At 38.9% G+C, this 22,304-nt stretch overlaps 2 protein-coding genes across 46 annotated transcripts in view; one reads left to right on the top strand and one right to left on the bottom strand.

Annotated features, from left to right (window-relative positions):
- Positions 1-18,748, bottom strand: part of KIAA0825 — a 462,961-nt gene extending 444,213 nt beyond the window's left edge. For 11 of the 42 annotated variants that reach the window (XR_010156851.1, XR_010156852.1, XM_063810211.1 and 8 more), the window contains exons 1-2: positions 18,602-18,748; positions 11,890-12,006 (exon numbers count right to left, since the gene is read on the bottom strand). The gene's annotated coding sequence lies outside the window, so the exon portion shown is untranslated. Of the gene's footprint in view, positions 1-2,588; positions 2,741-11,889; positions 12,011-12,509; positions 12,660-18,601 lie in introns of those variants that run through there. The other 31 variants (XR_008548200.2, XM_003310655.6, XM_054684976.2 and 28 more) reach the window with 19 other exon arrangements.
- The window catches only part of SLF1 (SMC5-SMC6 complex localization factor 1), a 77,857-nt gene continuing 73,783 nt past the window's right edge, over positions 18,231-22,304 (top strand). For 2 of the 4 annotated variants that reach the window (XM_054684984.2, XM_054684982.2), the window contains exon 1: positions 18,231-18,420. The gene's annotated coding sequence lies outside the window, so the exon portion shown is untranslated. Of the gene's footprint in view, positions 18,421-18,750; positions 18,868-22,304 lie in introns of those variants that run through there. The other 2 variants (XM_054684983.2, XM_024356912.3) reach the window with 1 other exon arrangement.

Raw genomic sequence — 22,304 nt, 5'->3', positions numbered from 1 at the left:
CAATACAAAGATAAATAACTCAATTTTAAAATGGCCAAGAATTTGAATATATATTTCTCCAAGGAAGATATACAAATGGCCAATAAGTACATGAAAAAATGTTTAACATCATTAGAGAAATGCAAATTGAGACCACATGAGATATCAGCTGAGTTTTTAAAATAGGAATTGCATTAAATCTGTAGATTAATTTGGGGAAGTATTGCCACTTCACAACTCACTAGAACGTCTATAATCAAAAGACAAAAATAACAAGTGATGGGAGAATGTGGAGAAATTGAAACCCTCATACACAGCTGATGAATTATAAACATTTCTTCCCTGTCCCATCAGTGGGGATATTTCCTTAATAGCATATTATATTCCTTATATTTCCTTATATAGTTTCATATATATATTCCTTATATTTCCTTATTATATTTATATTTCCTTATATATATTATATTCCTTATACTTCCTTATATATTTCCTTATGTGTATATATATATTCCTTATATTTCCTTAATACCTTAATGTATTTTATAATCATTTTTGTCATCTCAGTAAACTGAAAACACATAAAGAGAAGGATTATGTCTCTTTCTTTCTCCAATATATATTTAGTATTCCACCATAACTTGATTATGCCTCTGTTAGGGTGCTGGTCACTCTGTGCTGTCTGCCATCACTGATTCACTTACCTCTCTGTGTTAATCTGTTTACATTTCTATAAAGGAATACTTGAGGCTGCTTGGACAACTCAGCCATTCTAGTCTGTGGGCTTAAGAGAGTCCAAACCACCTGGGAGTGGAAGTAGTACCACAGCACCTCATAGCTACTCTACAAAAGTGTGACCAGATTGCTTCCTTAAGTGGGTCCCCAATCTGTTTCTCCTCACTGGATGGGACTTCCTAAATGGGGGACTCCAGCCACTCCCACTGACATTCTCTAGCCCACAGAGGTTTGAAAATTTCCTGGGAAAGAGTTTCTAGAGGGAGGGGTTGGCCGCCATCTTTGCTGTTTCAGCAACTTAGGTGTTTCAGCAACTTAGCTATTCCAGCCTCTAGGCTTCGGAAAGCCCAACCTGATGCGGGGGCAGAAAGAGTACTGCAGCACAGCATGGCTGCTCTACTAAAGTAGAGCAGATCCCCATGATCCTGTTCCTCCTGGCTGGATGACCCCAACTGGGGTCTCCAATTACCTCCTACATGTACATTTGGGCCAATAACAGGTCTGTACCCCTTGGGACAAAGCTCCCAGAGGTAGGGGTAGGCTGCCATCTTTACTATTTCACAGCCTTCACTGGTGATACCTCCAGATACTGGAAGATCTGAGGCAACTAGGGACTGGAGCAGATGCCCAGCAAACTGCAGCAGCACTATGGAAAAGTGGTCAGACTCTTAAAAAAGAAAACAGCAACAATGAAAAAACCCCAAACCCCATCCAAAGGTCAGCAACCTCAAAGATTAAAGGTAGATAAAGCCCACAAAGATGAGAATCAGTACAAGAATGCTGAAAACTCAAAAAAAGCCAGAGTCCATTCTCTCCTTCAAATGACCACATCACCTTTCCAGCAAGGTTTTGGAAAGGGGCTGAGGCTGATATGGCTGAACAGAAGTAGACCTCAGAATGTAGATAAAAACAAACCATTGAGCTAAAGGAGCATGTCCTAAATCAATGCAAGAAAGCTAAAAATCACAATAAAACATTGCAGGAGCTGACAAAATATCCAGGATAGAGGATATAACTGACCGGATAGAACTGAAAAACACCATACAACAATTTCATAATGCAATCAAAAGTATTAATAGCAGAATACTCCAACAGGAGGAAAGAATCTCAGAACTTGAAAACTGTCTTTCTGAAAGAGGACAGGTAGACAAGAACAGAGAAAAAAAGAATAAAAAAGAATGAACAAAATTTCCGAGAAATATGGGGTTACGTAAAAAGATCAAATCTATGACTGATTGGTGTACCTGAAAGAACTGAGGCAAATGGAACCAATTTGGAAAACATATTTCAGGATATCATCCATGAGAACTTCCACAACCTTGCTAGATAGGCCAACATTCAAATTCAGGAAATGCAGAGAACCCTGGTAAGATATGAGAAGGCTAGGCGAGGTGGCTCACGCCTATAATCCCAGCACTTTGGGAGGCCAAGGCAGGCGGATCATGAGATCAGGAGATCAAGACTATCCTGGCTAACATGGTGAAACCTCATCTCTACTAAAAATACAAAAAAAATTAGCCAGGTGTGGTAGCGGGCACCTGTAGTCCCAGCTACTCGGGAGGCTGAGGCAGGAGAATGGCATGAACCTGGGAGGCGGAGCTTGCAGTGAGCCGAGATCGTGCCACTGCACTCCAGCCTGGGCAACTTAGCAAGACTCTGTCTCAAAGAAAAAAAAAAAGATATTCCATGAGAAGATCTTCCCCAAGACACATAATCATCAGGTTCTTCAAGGTGGAAATGGAAGAAAAATTGTTAAGGGCAGTGATATAGTTTGGCTGTGTCCCCATCCAAATCTCATCTTGAATTGTAGTTCTCGTAATCCCAACATGTTGTGAGAGGAACCCTCTGGGAAGTAATTGAATCAAGGGAGTGCTTACCCTCATGCTGTTCTCATGATAGTGAGTGAGTTCTCACAAGATCTGATGGTTTTATAACGGGCTTCCCTCTTCACTTGGCTCTCATCTCTCTCCTGCTGCCTTGTGAAAGAGGAAGTGTTTGCTTCACCTTCCATTCTTCTCTCTCCTGCTGCCTTGTGAAAACAGAAGTGTTTGCTTCACCTTCCACCATGAGTGTAAGTTTCCTGAGGAACTGTGAGTCAATTAAACCTCCTCCCTTTGTAAATTGCCCAATCTTGGGTATGCCTTTTTTTTTTTTTTTTTTTTTTTTTTTTTTGAGACAGAGTCTCACTTTGTCACCCAGGCTGGAGTGCAGTGGCATGATCTCAGCTCACTGCAACCTCTGCCACCCGGGTTCAAGTGATTCTCCCACCTCAGCCTCCCAAGTAGTTGGGATTACAGGTGCCTGCCATTGTGTCAGGCTAATTTTTGTAATTTTAGCAGAGATGGGGTTTCACCATCTTGGCCAGGCTGGTCTTGAACTCCTGACCTCATGATCTACCTGCCTCGGCTTCCCAAAGTGCTGGGATTACAGGTGTGAGCCACTGCATCTGGCCTCGGGTATGTCCTTATAGCAGCGTGAAAATTGACTAATATAGGCAGCATGAGAGAAAAGTCACTTATAAAGGGAAGCCCATGAAACTAATAGTGAACCTCTTAGAAGAAACCCTGCAAGCCAGAAGATACTGGGGGCCAATATTTAGCATTCTTAAAGAAAAGCAATTCCAACCCAGAATTTTGTATCCGGTCAAACTAAGCTTCATAAGTGAAGGAGAAATAGGATCATTTTCAGACAAGCAAATGCTGAGGAAATTTGTTACCACCATACCTGCCTTACAAGAGCTACTGAAAGAAGCACTAAATGTAAAAAGGAAAAAATACTACCAGACATTACAAAAACACGCTAACGTACACAGACCAATGACACTATGAAACAACCACATAAGAAGTGTGCATAATAACCAGCTAGCATCAAGATGACAGGATCAAATTCACATATAACAATATCAACCTTAAATGTAAATGGGATAAATGCCCCAATTAAAAGACATAAGAGTGGCAAGCTGAATAAAGAACCAAGACCCAATTGTATGCTGCCTGCAAGAAACCCATCTCACATGCGATGACACACATAGGGTCAAAATAAAGGGATGGAGAGAAATTTACCAAGCAAATGGAAAACAGAAAAAAGCAGGTGTTGCAATCCTAGTTTCTGACAAAAGAGACTTCAAACCAACAAAGATTAAAAAATGACAAAGAAGGACATTACATAATGGTAAAGGGTTCGATTCAATAAGAAGAGCTAAATATCCTGAATATATATGCACCCAACAAAGGAGCACCCAGATTCATAAAGCAAGTACTTAGAGACCTTCAAAGAGACTTAGACTCTTACACAATAATAAATGAGAGACTTTAATACCCCATTGACAATGTTAGATAGATGAACAAGACAGAAAATTAACAAAGATATTCAGGACCTGAACTCAGCTCTGGATCAAATAAACCTGATAGGTATCTACAGAACTCTCCATTCAAACACAACAGAATCATACATTCTTCTCATTGCCACATAGCACTTACTCTAAAATTGATCACATAATCAGAAGTAAAACACTCCTCAGTGAATGCAAAAAAAATTGCAATCATAACAGTCTCTCAAACCACAGCACAATCAAATTAGAACTCAAGACTAAAAAATTCACTTATGGTGGTTCATGCCTGTAATCCCAGCACTTTGGGAGGCCGAGATGGGTGGATCTCCTGAGGTCAGGAATTGAGAGTTTGAGACCAGCCTGGCCAACATGGTGAAACCCTGTCTCTAGTAAAAATATGAAAATTAGCTGGGCATGGTGATGGGCACCTTTAATCCTGGCCACTTGGGAGGCTAAGGCAGGAAAATCACTTGAACCCAGGAAGCGGAGGTTGCAGTGAGCTGAGATTGCACCACTGCACTCCAGCCTGGGTGACAGAGTGAGACTCCATCTCAAAAACAAACAAACAAACAAAAAAACAAACAAAAAACACTCAAAAATGATACAATTACATGGAAATTGAGTAACATGTTCCCGAATGACTTTTGAGTAAATAATGAAATAAAGGCATAAATCAAAAAGTTTTTTGAAACTAAGAACAAAGATACAATGTATTAGAATCTCTGGGACACAGTTAAGACAGTGTTAAGAGGGAAATTTATAGCACTAAATGCCTACATCAAAAAGCTAGAAAGATCTCAAGTTAACAAGCTAACATTACAATTAAAAGAACTAGAGAACCTAAAGCAGACAAATCCCAAAGCTAGCAGAAGACAAGAAATAACCAAAATAAGGGCTGAACTGAAGGAGATAGAGACAAGAAAAGAAGCCATTTAAAAGATCAACAAATCCAGGAGCCGGATTTCAAAAAAATTAAAAAAATAGATAGACGGCTAGCCGGATTAATGAAGAAGAAAAGAGGGAAGATTACAAACACAATCAGAAATAACAAACACAATCAGGAATAATAAGAGGGACATTACCACTGACTACACAGAAATAAAAACAACCATCAGAGAATATTATAAACACCTCTATGTAAATGAACTAGAACATCTAGAAGAAATGGATACATTCCTGGAGACATACATCCTCTCATGACTGAACCAGGAAAAAATTAAATCCCAGAACAGAACAATAAGAAGTTCTGAAATTGAAGCAGTAATAAATAGCTTACCAACTAAAAAAAGCCCAGAACCAGATGGATTCACAGGTGTATTCTACCAGATGTACAAACAAGAGCTGGTATCACTTCTACTAAAACTATTTCAAAAAATTGAAAAGGAGGTACTCCTTCCTAACTCATTCTATGAGGCCAGCATCATCCTGATACCAAAACCTAACAGAGACAAAGCAAAAAAAGAAAACTTCAGGCCAATATTCTAGCTGAACATCAGTGCAAAAATCATCAAAAAAATATTTGCAAACTGAAATCTAGCAGCACATCAAAAAGCTTATGAAACATGATAAACTAGGCTTCATTCCCAGGATGCAAGGTTGGTTCAACATACTCAACTCAATAAATGTGATTCACCAAATAAACAGATCTAAAGACAAAAACCACATGATTATCTCAATAGATGCAGAAAAGGCTTTTGATAACATTCAACATCCCTTCATGTTAAAAACTCTCAATAAACAAGGTATTGAAGGAACATACCTCAAAATAATAAGAGCTATCTATGACAAACCCACAGCCTACATTATACTGAATGGGCAAAAGCTGGAAGCAGTTTCCCCTTGAAAACTGGCATGAGGATGCCCTCTCTCGCCACTTCCATTCAACATAGTATCAGAAGTCCTAGCCAGAGCAATCAGAGAAGAGAAAGAAATAAAGGGCTTCCAAATAGGAACAGAGGAAGTCAAACTATCTGTTTGCGGATGACATGATTCTATATCTAGAAAACCCCATAGTCTTAGCCCAAAGGCTCCTTCAGCTGATAAACAACTTCAGCAAAGTTTCAGGATACAAAATCATACAAAAATCACTAGCATTCCTATATACCAACAACAACCAAACTGAGAGCCAAATCAGAAAGGCCATCCCATTCACAAATGCCACAAAAATAAAATACCTAAAAATACAGTTAACCAAGGAGGTGAAAGATCTCTACAATGAGAATTACAAAACACTCCTCAAAGAAATTAGAGAAAACACAAACAAATGGAAAAACATCCCATGCTCATGGATAGAAAGAATCAATATCATTAAAATGGCTACATTGCCCAAAGTAATTTATAGATTCAATGCTATTCCTATCAAACCACCAATGACATTCTTCACAGAACTAGAACAAATTATTTTAAAACTTATATGGAACTAAAAAAGAGCCTGAATAACCAAGGTAATCCTAAACAAAAACAACAAAGCTGGAGGAACGGTGTTACCTAACTTCAAACTACACTACAAGGCAACAGTGACCAAAACAACTTGGTATTGGTACAAAAACAGGCACACAGACCAAAGGAACAGAATGGGGAGCCCATATCAGAAATAAGGCCGCATATCTACAACTATGTGATTTTTGACAAAGAAACTATCAATAGAGTAAACAGATAACCTACAGAATGGGAGAAAATATTTGGAAACTATGTATCTGACAAAGATCTAATATTCAGCATCTAAAGGAACTTAAAGAAATTTACCAGAAAAAAACAAACAAACATATTAAAGTGGGGGCTCGTGGTTCTGCAGGCTGTACAAGCACAGTGCCAGCAACTGCTCAGCTTCTGGTGAGGCCTCAGGAGGCTTACAGTCATGGCAGAGGGCAAAGCAAGAACCTGTGTATCACATGCAAGAGAGGGGTCAAGAAACAGGAGGAGGTACCAGTCTCTTTTAAACAACCAGCTCTCAAGTGAATTCATTACTACATGGAGGGCACCAAGCCATTCATGAGGGACCTGCCACCATGATCCAAACACCTCCCAATAGGAGGGGACAAATGTCCAAACCATATCACTTTCTCAACCACTAGACTATATAATCTTCTTAAAACAAGACCATACCTTCTTAACTTTTATATCCCATTTCCCAGGCTAGTGGCTGGCACAAAGAAAGTATGAAGTTATATACGAGATCCCAAAGTATAATCTACAAACTTCTGAAGGAGTCCTGATACTCCTTCAGGTGGTGTGCAAGGTCAAAACTATTTTTATAACAACAAAACATTATATGTCATTTTTGCTATATTGACATTTGCACTAAAAGTGCAAAATCTGTGACACTTTAGGAAATCAGGCTGGGTGCGGTGGCTCATGCCTGTAATCCCAACACTTTGGGAGGCTGAGGCAGGTGGATCACCTGAGGTCAGGAGTTCAAGACCAGCCTGGCCAACATGGTGAAACCTTGCCTCTACTAAAAATACAAAAATTAGCTGTGCCTGGTGGCAGGTACCTATAATCCCAGCTACTCAGGAGGCGGAGGCAGGAGAATAGCTTGAATCCACGAGACGGAGGTTGTAGTGAGCCAAGATAATGCCACTGCCTTCTACCCTGGGTGACACAGCAAGTGTCCATCTCCAAAACAAACAAACAAAGAAAAAACAAGAAGTTATATTAGCTTTCTATTGCTGCTATAATAAATCACCACAAATTTATCGGCATAAAAACACAAAATTATTATCTTACAGTTGTCTAGGTCAGAAGTCTGAAACAGGCCTCACAAAGCTAAGATCAAGTAGTGAGCGGAGCTTCATTCCTTTTTGGAGATTTTGGGGATAAATCATTGTTTCTTTTGTATGTTACAGCTTTAGAGGCTGCCCTCATTCCTTGACTTGTGGCCCACTTCCTCCATTTTCTAGCTAGCTATATGGATTGAGTCTTTTTCCCACTGCATTATTCAGATTTCTTTTTCTCCTCCCTCTTCCACTTTTGAGAACCCTTGTAATTACATTGAGACAACTTGGATAATCCAAGATAATCTCACTATATTAAGGTAAACTGACTGGCAACCTTAATTCCATTTGTAACCTTAATTCCCCTTGGCCATGTAACATAACATAGTCTCAGGTTCTACATATTAGGATGTAGGTATCTCATGGGGGCCACTATCCTGCCTACCACAGTACTCATTGTATTTTTTTCACCATTACACACTCGCAATAATGCCAGGTTTGCTTATGTCTTCGATAGGAAGTAAAAATTACTTTTATTTTTATTTATTTATTTGTTTATTTATTTATTGAGATAGAGTCTCACTCTGTTGCCTAGGAGGGAGTGCAGTGTTGCAATATCTGCTCACTGCAACCTCTACCTCCCAAGTTCAAGTGATTCTCATGCCTCAGCCTCCCAAGTAACTGGGACTACAGGTGTGTGCCACCACACCTGGCTAATTTTGTGTGTATATGTGTGTGTGTGTGTGTGTGTGTGTGTGTATATGTGTATATATATATATACACACACACACACACACACACACACACACACATATATATATATTTTTTTTTTAGAGATGGGGTTTCACCCTGTTGGCCAGGCTGTTCTTGAATTCTTGACCTCAAGTGATCTACCCATCTCTGCCTCCCAAAGTACTGGGATTACAGGCCTGAGCCACTGCACCTGGCCAAAAATTAGTATTAATACTTTGATTAACCTTTGTATACACTACATATTTTCTCAAAATTAATCAAATTGGGCTGTAACTTCAATGAAAACATCAGACCATATTTGTTGCCAATGACAAAATTTGAGCTTTCCAAGCAAAAATTAGAATTTTGGAAAATTTGTATACTGTCAGATGGACAGTTTTCCAATACTACAAGAGTCTCCTGATGAGACTACTGGTGATATTAACTAATGGGAATTTTTAACGTTGTATAATGAAATCTATTAAGATTTGGAAAATCAGCATACCTCAATGAATCAATATTTTCCAAAAGGCTGGTATATTATGTAACAGAATTATGAATTTGTAAAAGATTTATTCAAAGTACAAAATAGACCAAGGGATTTTTAAAGTAATAGTGTATCAAAAATAAACTGATATGATTTCAGATTCTACATTGCAACTAAATTTTAATAAAATTCCACTTGTTAAATTTTGGTGATCAAAAAAGAATATTCACAATTATCTGAAAAAGCCATTTAAATAACTCTCTTCTTTTCCAACTACATACATGTGTAAGGTTGGATTTTGCTTATTACTTCAACCAAAACATATATCACCAAAGACTGAATGCAGGAGCAGATCTGAAATTCAGCTCTCTTTTATTAAGCCAGACATTGAAGAGACATTGCAAAATATAAAACAATACCACTCTTCCACTAAAATTTTTGTTTTGAAAAATATAGCTTTTTTTAAAAGCTGTTTATGTTAACATGTAGTGGTTTGTTTAAATATTTTCAAAAGTATTTCATTTTAATTTATAATACAAAAAATATAAGTAGATATAATTACATAAATAGAAACTTTCTGAGGTCTTCAGTAATTTTTAAGAGTATAAAAGAGGTCTTCAGTAATTTTTAAGATTACTGAGACCAAAAGTTTGATAACTGCTGAGTTAGACAAACGAGAAAGCCCTAGAAAGATAATTACCAAGTAAAGTTAATCAAAAGAATAAGCACTGGCAGCACTAAAAGATACCAGAGTACAGAAAGCAACATATAAACTGAGCCTACGGGAGGCTGAGGCAGGGGTGGGAGGCCGAGGCAGGAGAATCGCTTGAACCTGGAAGGTGGAGGTTGCAGTCAGCCAAGATTGTGCCACTGCACTCCAGCCTGGGCAAGAGAGCCAGATTTCATCTCAAAAAAGAAAGAAAAGAAAGCAACATAGAAACAGAGCCTAGAAGGTCCCCATTTACAGCCAGCCCCACTCCTAAATTCCTTCCCAGTGAAAGCTCTTAACAGTAGAGGACAGACTGGATCACCTTGGAAGAACTGAACTGCCATGAGCATTTCTGATGGCTAGCATGAATATATGCTAGAGAAGGAAAGAATTATATATCTGAAAAAATTTAAAGGAATACATTGTTATGTGATTATACACAAAACTTGCATTTTTAAAATGAAAACTATTTGATGAGCTAAAGTTTGAAAAGTCAAGGAAGACGGGTAAAGAAATGTCATGACAGCTGGGCATGGTGGCTCACATCTGTAATACCAGCACTTTGGGAGGCCAAGGTGAGTGGATCACTTGAGGTCAGGAGTTCGAGACCAGCCTGCCCAACATGGTGAAACCCCATCTCTACTAAAAATACAAAAATTAGCTGGGCATGGTGGCACATGCCTGTAATCCCAGCTACTCCGGAGGCTGAGACAACAAGAATTGCTTGAACCTGGGAGGTGGAGGTTGCAGTGAGCTGAGATTGCGCCACTGGATTCCAGCCTTCCAGCCTGGGTGACAGAGCAAGACTGTCTCAAAAAAAAAAAAAAAAAGAAAAAGAAAAAGAAAAGAAAAGTCATGACATAGGGCTGGGCACGGTGGCTCACACCTGTAATCCTAGCACTTTGGGAGGCTGAGGCAGGCAGATTGCCTGAGCTCAGAGTTCAAGACCAGCCTGGGCAACGTGGTGAAACCCTGTCTCTACTAAAATACAAAAAAAATTAGCTGGGTGTGGACTGTGTGCCTGTAGTCCCAGCTACTCGGGAGGCTGAGACAGGAGAATTGCTTGAACCTGGGAGGCGGAGGTTGCAGTGAGCCGAGATACTTCCACTGCACTCCAGCCTGGGTGACAGAGCGAGACTCTATCTGCAAAAAAAAAAAAAAAAAAAAAAAAAAATATATATATATATATATAAAAAATAAAAATAAAAAAAAGTCATGACACAATGAAGCACAAAATACTCGTCTATATTACAAAAATTCAGACCTCATCAGTATAACGCTCTTCAAAATGAGTTTCTATCACTGCTCAGTTTAAACTCCTTAAAGTGTTGAATTAGCTGTGCTCCCTGGAAGGAAAATGGACAGTAAACTGGTGGTGTGGCATGACTGCTGGTTGCTAGAAACAACTGCAGCTATACAACCTCCCTGATACACCATGGCTAAAGTCAGGGAAGTGTCTTTTAGTAAATCTTAGCAAACAAAAAACAAAAGTGACAGAAAAGCACTATCATATCACCCAACTGGAATAACTGTATGCCCTACTAATAGCACAAAAAAGAAGCCTTTTCCAGGAAGCATGATAAAAAGAAAAAGCCCTAAATTTAGATTCTTAAGACCTAGCCTCTGGTTCAAGTCACATGTTTCCTGAGTTATCCATTATGTTAAATCGCCTCTTTAATCTTCATTTCCTCGTGTATGATAGTTAATCTAAATCAGTTGTTTTCAAATTCAGCTGTGTTTCCCAATAACAAATACATTTTATATCCCCAATCCTGAAACCACCATGTATCTGAAACAAAAATACAGGCTATGACTCACCAAATTGATGGCTTATAACCTGCCATTTGAAAAGCACTAAACTTATGGATCTCTACGTTTACTTATTAAAAATGACAAAAAGGTGGTGGGGGCTGGGGGGAAGGATCCTATGAAACTATATTTTTGCCTTTGTGGCTACAGAGGTATCTTTGGTAAAGATGCAAATAGACATTCAAGTTTTAGGCTAATATTCTAACCATGGATCCCAAAGTGCTGGGATTACAGGCATGAGGCTGGGCATGGTGCCTCATGCCTGTAATCCCAGCACTTTGGGAGGCCAAGGCAGGAGGATTGCTTCAGTACAGGAGTTTGAGACCAGGTTGGGCAACACAGTGAGACCCTGTCTCCACAAAAAAATTAAAAATTTTTTTTACATAGTGGTGCATACCTGTAGCCCCAGCTACTTGGGAGGCTGAGGTGGGAGGATCCCTTGAGCCCAGGAATTCAAGGTTGCAGTGAGCTGTGATGTACCACTGTATTCCAGGCTGGGTGACAGAGTGAGACCCTGTCTCAGAAAAAAACAAACAAACAAAAAAAGATTTACACTATATTTATAGGCTACCTGAATTTAGAAATTTAGACAATAGTGTGTTTAACCACATGATGCCAAAAATCAGTTGTTTAGCTAATGTTTGCATTTCTAAACTGTTACTGGGAACAGATGTTTTGATTCCTAACTGTTCTGGCTAACAAAACTGTATTATAAAATATAAGAAGATAGTGTAAGAACATATGACCCAAATGTTAGTATCAATGTCTGGCAGTAGGGATTGTACTTTTCTTGAGGGCAGGAGGGGGTGGGACAGGGAGTAAAATTCAAGATTTGAAATCCAAATGTATTTGTAAGTTTTCGCAGATGACAACTGTTGATCATTTTTACTAATACCTAACATTGAATACCGTGGCAACATGGGATTCCTCTAATACATGACTTTGGCTTTCGGACTCTGCACTGGCCTAATTGAAGCTTTCTTAGAAGAGTGTAGCACTTTGATATTCTTACTCAACTCTTCTTTCTTCCTTCCTTCTCTTCTTTTTAGGCTGTCAGACGTGCATTGAGGCCTGAAGGCATTTCTTTCCTACTCTCGCTCTCCTTTATTCTTCACAAGCAGTCTCCCCAATAAACATCTTGTACATCTTACCTCCTCTTGGCATCTGCTTTTTGGAGAATTTGAACAAATAAAGTGCCTTACTACACCAGGCACCATATTAAACTCTATACATGCATTATTTTATTTAATCTTCACAAAAGGCCTATGAAGACATCATCATTCCCATTTTACAAATAATGAAACACTGGAAAAGTAACTTACACACTGTCACACAACTGTGACAGTCACACAACTGTGACAGTCACACAACTGTGACTGTCACACAACTGTGACAGAGTTGGGATTCAAATCCAAGTCTGTTTGACTTCATAGTTAGAGCCACAGACTCTATTTTAAAACAGTGAGTTTATTAAAAACAAAACAAGAGACCTTAATAATTTTTTTGTGATGCTTGTGTACTTACACACAGTATTACATTTAATCCTAGTAAAGTTGATAGTATTACCACTTTACAGATGAAGAAATTGTGGCTCAGGGAATTTAAGTAACTTCTTCAAGGCTATCATTATATGTTCATGAGTTTAAGCTCAACCCCAGGTCCTCTCTGAATTCAGTTGTTTACATTATACTGCATTGCCTAATTAGTCAAAATGACATTGTCTCGTTTTGAACTTTTATAGTTGCTAAAACTTTTTATATGGGATGTATGTATTTCAAGGGGTGCACTAAAGTTTGACCTTGTCCTCTGTATTTTTTTGAGAGAGAATCTTTCACTCTGTCACCCAGGTTGGAGTGCGGTGACATGATCTCGGTTCACTGCAACATCCACCACCCGGGTTCAAGTGATTCTCTTGCCTTAGACTCCAGGAGTAGCTGGGATTACAGGTGCCCACGACCACACCCAGCTAATTTTTGTATTTTTTTGGTAGAGATGGTGTTTTACCATGTAGGTCAGGCTGGTCTCGGACTCCTTGTCTCAAGAGATCCGCCCGCATTGGCCTCCCAAAGTGCTGGGGTTACAGGCATGAGTCACTGCGCCGGCCAATCTTGTCTTCTGTATTTTAACAAAGTCTGCATTTGGCTTTAGTGTTGGCTTTTAGAAAGTAAATAGTCAAAAAGGCCAGGTGCAGTACCTGTCATAAAAGTACTCAATCTAGGGAGGTGAGTAAGGGCTGAATCCAACCCATACTTTGTTGGCCCAGCCATGTGTCCCTGCAGGGCTGTTGCCACAGAGAAAAAGATGCCTTTTTCCAATCCTTACAAAAGTAGCATCAGTTACACAGCGTATATCCAAGAGTTATGGATCCTCCAGAAGGGGGTGCCCTTTTCTAATCATACAAGGTGCTATAAGGGCTAGCTGTGAGTCAGGAGGACAACGAGGTGAGAGGGAGGCTAATGCCTCATTATATACCCTTTCATACCTTATGAATTTTGCACCAAGTTTAAATTAAAAATTTGATTAATATGGCAATACATGTATGTATTATGTGTTCATATCCTGTGGGTCACCATTTCTCCTTCTACAAATTGTAATAAGAAAATAGATATGAATATGTCTAAATATTTTACTATAAAAACCTTTATTGTACTATTACTTAACAGAAAGAAGTCAGTTTAAAAGTTATAACATATTCATAAAATTGAATAGCATACAGGCCCTAAATATTATTTTATAGAAGCAAATTTATTGACATGGAAAAATTCATGGTATAGCACATTGAAAAAAGCAGGTCACAAGACAATATAGACAGTATTATTTCATTTTTATTTTAAAAGCACATATATGCAAATCTGTAATACAGAGAAAAATCATAAGTTATTTCTGAGTGGTGGGGTCATGGGCCACTCTTCCTTTCTCTTTCCTTTTTGGCATATTTGTACACTCTAATGTTTCTGTAACAAATGGGCATTTTTCCATAACAAAGAAAACAAATGCCAACTCCATCCTCCACCCCATCCTAGTTATACACACAGATTATTGCTTATTGTTAAAAGCCTAACATCTTTAACTTGCCCACAGTTATCTACAGCTTGTCCTAAACTCAGCTTTTTACCTTAGCTTTATTACCAGCCTTCATCCATCTTACATATCCAAAGTGACCTAGGTACTATTTCTGTTTTCTGACACCTTTGCATCTTCCAGTAGAACACTTGTCCCTCTTGTTCCCCTGCCAAAATCCTTTCCATCCTATACGGCACAAACTCAATATTACCTTTTTTATGAGGTCTTTCCTCATCTGCCCTCCTGGAAAAAAAAAAAAATCTCTTTTCTTTGCATTCCCATGTTTTGTGTTCAATGATGTATGTAAATTGCCCTACATATAATTATTTGTTTATATAACTTTCTCTCTCCTAGTAGACTGTAAGTGAAAATATTCTTCACCTTTGTCTAATTTATAAAGCATTTTTTATATCCACTAATCTTTTATCCTTGCAAGACTGAGCAAGAAAAAGAATCAATATTTATTTATCAGCAATTGTGTATCAGACAACATGTTTGAGGCTTTATAGGTCAACCCACTTAACGCTCACAGAAATCCTATGGATCCATTTTACATATGAAAACATAAGCTCACAAAGGTTCAGTGACTTATTAGTGTCATAGCTGGTAAAAAAAAAAAAAAAAGCATGGCTGTGATTTTTTTAACTCTATTCTTCCTATTGCAAAAACATGATTGTGTGTCCACCAATGTGGAAGACGTGAACACATATAAAAGCTTACATAAAACACATCAAAATTGATGAGGGCTTTCTGGCACTCCAGAACTGCTATATTCAAATAATACTTAGGAGTCAACTAAAGTCAGAGGATTTTTGAGGTAGGAGGGACCTTACAGATAATATAATCCATCAAACTCCTATATGTTATAGATGAGAAACATGATACCCAGAGCTTTTGCACACATTTAGCAGCTGAACCAGGATTAAAAATTCAACTGGAGGCTAGCAAAGTGGTTAAGATTATCGCTTTTGGGATCAGAGGCCTTCATTCAAATCATAGCTGTGTTTAATGACTATGTGTAACCTAGGACAATTTACAAAGCTTATCTTTGCCTCAGTTTTAGCATCTGTAAAAGGAGGATAATAATACTTACCCACTGTGCTGTAAGGAGTAATTTAACACTGAATAGCAGAGAATAAACACAGAAAAATATTAGATATTCTCTCATCTCCTGTCTCACAGTCCAGTCTTCTTTGCAGGACAGCACATTGCCTTTTATGAATGAGTGTGGAGTGGACACTGTATTTCAGGGGCAAGGTGAGTAAAAATAAATATTTATTTATGTGGTAAATCCTTTAAAAAATGTACAAATACTTCTCAGTGGATAAATAACATTTTAAAAAGGAATCATTCATTCAATAAATGCTTATTTTTTATTTTTTAGAGATAGGGTCTTACTCTGTTGTACAGGCTAGAGTGCAGTAGTATGATCATAGTTCACTGTGACCTATGTTTATTTATTAAAGGAAGTATAGAACATAGTAAAAAGAGCCAAAATTTAGAGGATCTGGATTCAAATCCTCTTGCCTTAGCCTCCCAAAGTATTGGGATTACAGTCATGAGTCATGGTTCCTGACTTATTTATTGAGCTTCTATTACACGCCAGGCACAGTGCTAGATGCTGGGTTTGAGATGACGAACAAAACAGACATAATCCCAACCTTCATAAGCACTGAAATTTGATAGCAAAATATCCCTGAGATCTGCCTACGGGATCTGCCTACAAGTCAATGCAATGTAATCAAATGCACATTAGTATTTCAGGCTAGCTATACCTATACAGTTGTAAAACAGGATATTCTTTAGAATTAACGTCTATGTCATTTCTAGTATTGGTCATTTCAACTAAATTTTTGTAAATTCTCTGAAAATTAGGCTATTTCTGTTTCTCTATATAGAATTGGGTATTGGGGTGGGCAGGTTTAATAAAGCATATTCCCGAAACTATGTGATAATCCCCATCTGTTTGAGGGTTACGTGAGTGGAACAGCACAGTTTTGCTAATAATTCCTTATAAATCATTACAAAGTTGAATTTTATGAATTTGTGCTCATTTACTCATTCTTTCTCCCTACACACACACACACACACACGCACACACAAATATACATGTATACAAATGTGTGTGTGAAAAGCTGTCTAAAGAGATAGTTAGCTGATACTCTGGACTCAGTCACCAATATGCTTGCTGATGGTCTCCAGATCTTCTGCATTTGCCCCAAGTGTTATGCTAATGTACAGTATAGGCATTTGTTTGAATTAGGATAATAAAACTGGCCAAGGATAAAGGCACTAAAGAAACTGCATTATTTAGATGTCAAAATTACCTTATGGGGATGAACACATCCCTTAAGTCCCTTTTATCCTCAAGTTTTGCTATCCACTTGATTTCTAAATGTGACATACTATCTATCCATTTTTACCTGGAGTGAAAATAATGATACTGTTATGTTTACTTATAAAGGTATAGAGCACAGTAAAAAGAGCCAAAATTTAGAGTCAGGTAGACTGGATTCAAATTTTAATTGTGCCATTTAATTGTATAATTTATGGAAAATCACAACCTCTTTGGGTCTCAGTATAAAATGTTTTGCAAAATAGAAATAATACAATTTTTGTGATTTTCTTTTTTTATTAAACATTAAATAAAATAATAAATGTAAAGTGCCTGGCAGACAGTATCTACTTGGGGTAAGTATTAATGATTGGCTACATTCAAGAGCAATTCATAGAGAGAAATCACTGCCTCTAAAAACTAGTTGCTGTACAGATATAATACATAATATCCCTGAAGTAATTTATAATACTTTCAACTGGAGAAATAAAGAAAAAATACAAGATTCAACAAAATGTCAAGATTGGGATTAATGGGGCGATTATAAGTTTGTTGAATTATTAACCAACAAGGCCAGAAAATCAATGTGCTGTCCTAAATATGGTTTGTTGCATTACTCTCAAAAGGTTAAGAAGACACTGGCCTGGTGTTAACAGGGGCCTTGAATTGAACATATTGCGTTTTTCTTTATCGGTATGCTCCGATAAAGAAAATGTTTTTATGGGTATGAGGAGCATACCCATAAAAAAAAATGCAATAGTACCTACAACTCTTTCGGGAACTGACTGTTTTGAAAAAATAACAGTCAGCTGCCTTTTACGGGGGTTGGTGGGGAGGTAATTATCTAAATATAAGGTGGCAAGTGAAAACTAGTTACCTAAGAAATTGCATTACTTAAGAGAAGTCGCCAAGGTTCACTACATCACATCTTTCAAATCTTAAATGAGCACCTTTCCTCACATTATCCCTTTGTCGGAAGCAATTTCTCTTTACAACTATTCTGGCTACCTCAGACCTCCATCCAAAATTCTCCTGAATCCTTCATTATCGACAAAGCCTGGAGCAGAACGCAAGCATTCCTTTTTGAAAGCACAGCTACTTACTGATCACTGCTTTCCAAAAATGCATCTAATGCCCAAGCATGAAACTACAAGCTTGTTCTCTTATGTCTCAGCCATGAAAACAAAGACCGTTCTTCTCATCCAATTCAAATGGCGGGAGGAACCTTCAATTAATTCTAAATCAGGAAGGAACCTCCCCATCTCACTTCCTAAATGTTTGTAAGAGATGTCTTCTTCAGCCAACCTCCTGCCTTCCAGGCACGGCACCCCAGAACTACGGACACAGTACTCAGGAATCGAGAGTGGCCAAACGCTGCCAATGGGAGATAGGAAACTCGTTGATCATTGGTAGAGAAACTCGGCACAACGCCGAGTCACGGTACACGGTGTCTTCGGCCTCGCCCAGGGACACTTGGTGACCCGAGGTCGAGTTCCAAGTCGGAGACAGATTTTACGAGTGGATAAGACGGTAAGCCGGGATCCCAGGGCCTTCTCCAGCTGCATTGGGTGTCAAGCGCCACGGGGTTTGATGGGGACTCCTTCTGGTTCCACCCTCGCCCACTCACTTCTCGGGCTGGCCATAATGCTGCAAAGAGCCCCGGCCAGCCATTAATATCAGGCGCAGGAGAAAACCCAGTAAAATCACTTACCAGTCTTCCACCTCCGGTGCTGATCTAGGAAGAGCCTGACCCGCTGGCCAGACTCAAGCTCTGCACCAGGTATTACCACCCTGGAGACGGCTCCGGAGCGTCACTGACAACCACCCGGAAATGGTACTATCGCTTCCGGGGCTGCCTAGCGCGCGGCGGGAAATTATTTCCTAGAGCCCGGATTAGTGAAGCAGTTGAGTGCTGCAGCGGCAGTCGTCGCCCCTGCCGCCGTTGCCACCGAAGGAAGCATCCCAGACACCGGGAAGGTAAAGGGGCTCAGCTAGGAAGACACAGTGTATTCTGTCTCTGTGGGGATGTTTCTTCCCCGGGCGGTACCTCCAGGAAGTTTCTGCCTCCCGGCTGTGAGGCTAGGAAGGAAGCGGCTGGGGTGAGCGGCAGCGGTGTCTGGCTCTCGCGCTTTCTCCAGCTGCAATTCGTTCCAGCTCTCCCGACTTCGCGCTCGGCGCCGGAGTTGGTGGGCTGCAGCTGCAGACCCCGCGACGCTTCGCCCGTGCCGCTGCGGGGACTGCCACCGAGCGCCCCTCTGCAGTACTGGGCTGAGCCGCTTCCCCCGCTTCTGCTTGCGCAGCTCTGCAGCTCGGCCCGCCGCCCGGAAGGCGTTAGGCCCCCCGCGTCTCTCGTTTCCATAGAACCCATGGGGACGCCTCATCCTGATACCAGAATTTTGGCTGCTTTCCATAACTTAGCGTCTGCGAAGGTGGCTGGGATACCCCAGGCCCACTTTCCTGTGACGAAGAAAATTGTGTCATTCTTTCCTCTCTAGTAGAATTTTTTTTTTTAATTGCTGAAACGGCAGTGATCCTATCTCTGACTGCTATAGGCCTTTAAACACAAACATACACACATACACTTTTCCCTGAAGGGAGGGTCTGTGTTCCTGGGGTTTATATTTCAGCTGCCTGAAGGCTGGAAACAAGACTAAGTGGCTATTTTAAGATTTCTTCCACTTCCAAAGCCTCAGATTAAATATTGACAAAAAAAAAAAAAAAAATTGGTCCGTCTCGGGTACTTCATATCATTATTTGACTCAGGAGTTAGATGGAGCTTGATTTTGGAGGCGCCAGCCTCTTTTTTGACGAATGACTTTATTAAAAAATTTTGTTGTTGTTGTTGAAATATTGGGAATGAACATTTGAACTGAATTTACAATTTATGTGTGACAGACAATGCACCTTGTGGACTTTTTGGTTTATGTTATTCCGTTGTGCCTCAATACTTGGAAATACCTGTGGATGTGCAAGATGTTCTCTATTGGAAAGTTTGATTACGTATATTACAGGTGTTCAATACATAAGTTGCTAGTATGAGGTGAATTTATATAAAAGAGTATATTTCTTTATTTTCTTTTCTTACCTTTCCTTCCTTCCTTTGCTTTCTTTCTTTCTTTGACAGAGCCTTGCTCTGTTGCCCAGGCTGGAGTGCAGTGGCGCCATATCGGCTCACTGCAACCTCCGGCTCCCAGGTTCAAGCAATTCTCCTATCTCAGCCTCCCGAGTAGCTGGGATTACAGGTGCGCGACACCACGCCCGACTAATGTTTTGTATTTTTAATAGAGACAGGGTTTCACCATGCTGTCCAGGCTGGTCTCGAACTCCTGATCTCAAGTGTTCCGCTCGCCTCGGCCTCCCAAAGTGCTGGGATTACAGGCGTGAGCCACCGGGTAACTCTTGAGTATTCTTAATTTAAAGGAACTAGGATGTTCAAATACTCGAATGTTTAAGTCAATTTTATTGTAAAGACAGCGAACCTTCAGTACTGCAAATAAACCCCTATTCTGTTTTCTAAATCCAGATTTTATTATGCGTTATTAAGTAAAATTGAATTATATAACCTAACATTTTCTTGCTTCCCTAAAGCATAAAGCGTGGATCACGTGAAAGTCATTGAAAAGATGATCAAATGTGGTTACTTTTCATAATCAAAATTCAGAACTGAAGATTTCATAATAAGCATCCACAGTTTCCACTGATGTTCAAAAACATTGCGTTTTGGGAAACCAATACTATAGCTTTTATTTATTAGTACTTTCCTTATTATATGTATCTTGATTATATTACCCTAAAGTAGGGTTTTCACCATTTAAAGAAAACTTTTTTAGAAAGTAAAATAAAAAATTCTGTGTTGGCTTTGAATAATAAACCCTAAACAAAACGAATTCTCTCAAGAATGTAACTAAAATGAGACATCATCTGTTACTCTTGTAGTTGACTCTTTGAATATTCTAATAGAAAATATATCTGTATAATGTACTATGTACTGTTTTTCACCTTATAAGGGCATGTTACTGCTTAAAAGTAAAATAACCCTGGAACTTTTAAGTTCACTTAATTCATACTTTCTATCAAAATTACTTTGAAATTTAAAATACACTGTCTGGTTATTTTGAGGAGGAAGAAAGACTTACTCATATGAATTACTCTAATGATTGATACCAAATCACTTTTGAGAGGAAAATAATGAAAACTTTGTTTCTCATTAGACAAAAAGAGCACTCTTTAGATTGTTTCTAGAAATGCTTTGAAATTTTAGGCACTATTATTTTACTGAAAATAATTTATAATTATGTTTAAATTTTTTCAGTGATATTGCTGTTCTAAATGTCTTCCCACCTTTGTACTGTTCTTTCACTTAATGTATCTTTCTTTTGTGTTAGCTGAAAGTAGATTGCTTTATGAAATTATAATGTGGTTAAAAGTATTAGACTAAGTTCTGAAATTTAATTCACCTTGGTATTGTAGAAAAGACATACAGTTTTTGCAGAAAGACTTATATGTGCATCTTGTTTTTACCATTTACTAGCTGTGTACCCTTGAAGTAGTTTCTTAATCACTCCGATTTCCCAGTATCCTCATCTGCACAAGAAAAATAAATAGCACTTATGTTGTGAAGAAGGAAATGAGCTAACATATATACTGTGGTATAAACCACAGTAGGTCCTCCATAAAAATTAAATCCTGCTTGTTCAACCTTAGACGTATGGTCTTCCTTCTAAGTAAACCAAATTTCCTAGGATACCAAAGCACATTTGACTTCTATGGCTAACCGATACCTACTGTCCACCTATTCTTTTTCTGAACCTTTCCTCTCTTGACCAACTTGCTTCCTTAAGGACTCCTTCATCCCGAAATTAACATCTGCCCAGCCTGTGCCTTGTACAGTATTGGATAGATTGGACATCGCCGTATGTCCTCCTAAGCTTCTCATTTTTTTCTCACCATATTCACTTTGGTGCTTGTTCTGTTTCTTCCTTCTAGTGCTAAATTTGTCATCAGAGGGACTAATTACTGCTTCTTTCCCAAATAATGCTATGGAAGTAAGAACAGCCCTCAAGTCTCATCACTGGATGCTTCTGTCAAATAATTAATATTTATACACACACACACACACACACACACGTGCGTGTGCATCTCTCCTATCTTTGAAGGATGGGGCAGGAAATAGACACTGTGTCTTTAAAAAAAAAAAAGTCTGAAGGCCAGCTGAATGATATTAAACCAAGGGCCTAATTTGGCTCCTAGGCCTAAAGGGGCCAGAATTTCTAAACGCCACTTGTAGTTAAACGTCAAACAGTATTTTACACACACAGTATAAGTACTGTGACATGTGTCTGCCTTTTGCAATATTGGTTCAAACAGAGATCCAACACTTGGACCCTTTTCAGTTTTAACAGTTATTTGTTTAC

Source organism: Pan troglodytes, chromosome 4, assembly GCF_028858775.2.
Source record: "Pan troglodytes isolate AG18354 chromosome 4, NHGRI_mPanTro3-v2.0_pri, whole genome shotgun sequence".
Lineage (NCBI taxonomy): Eukaryota > Metazoa > Chordata > Mammalia > Primates > Hominidae > Pan > Pan troglodytes.
The sequence above is the reverse complement of the archived record's forward strand: the minus strand, read 5'-3'. Positions and strand labels throughout refer to the sequence as shown.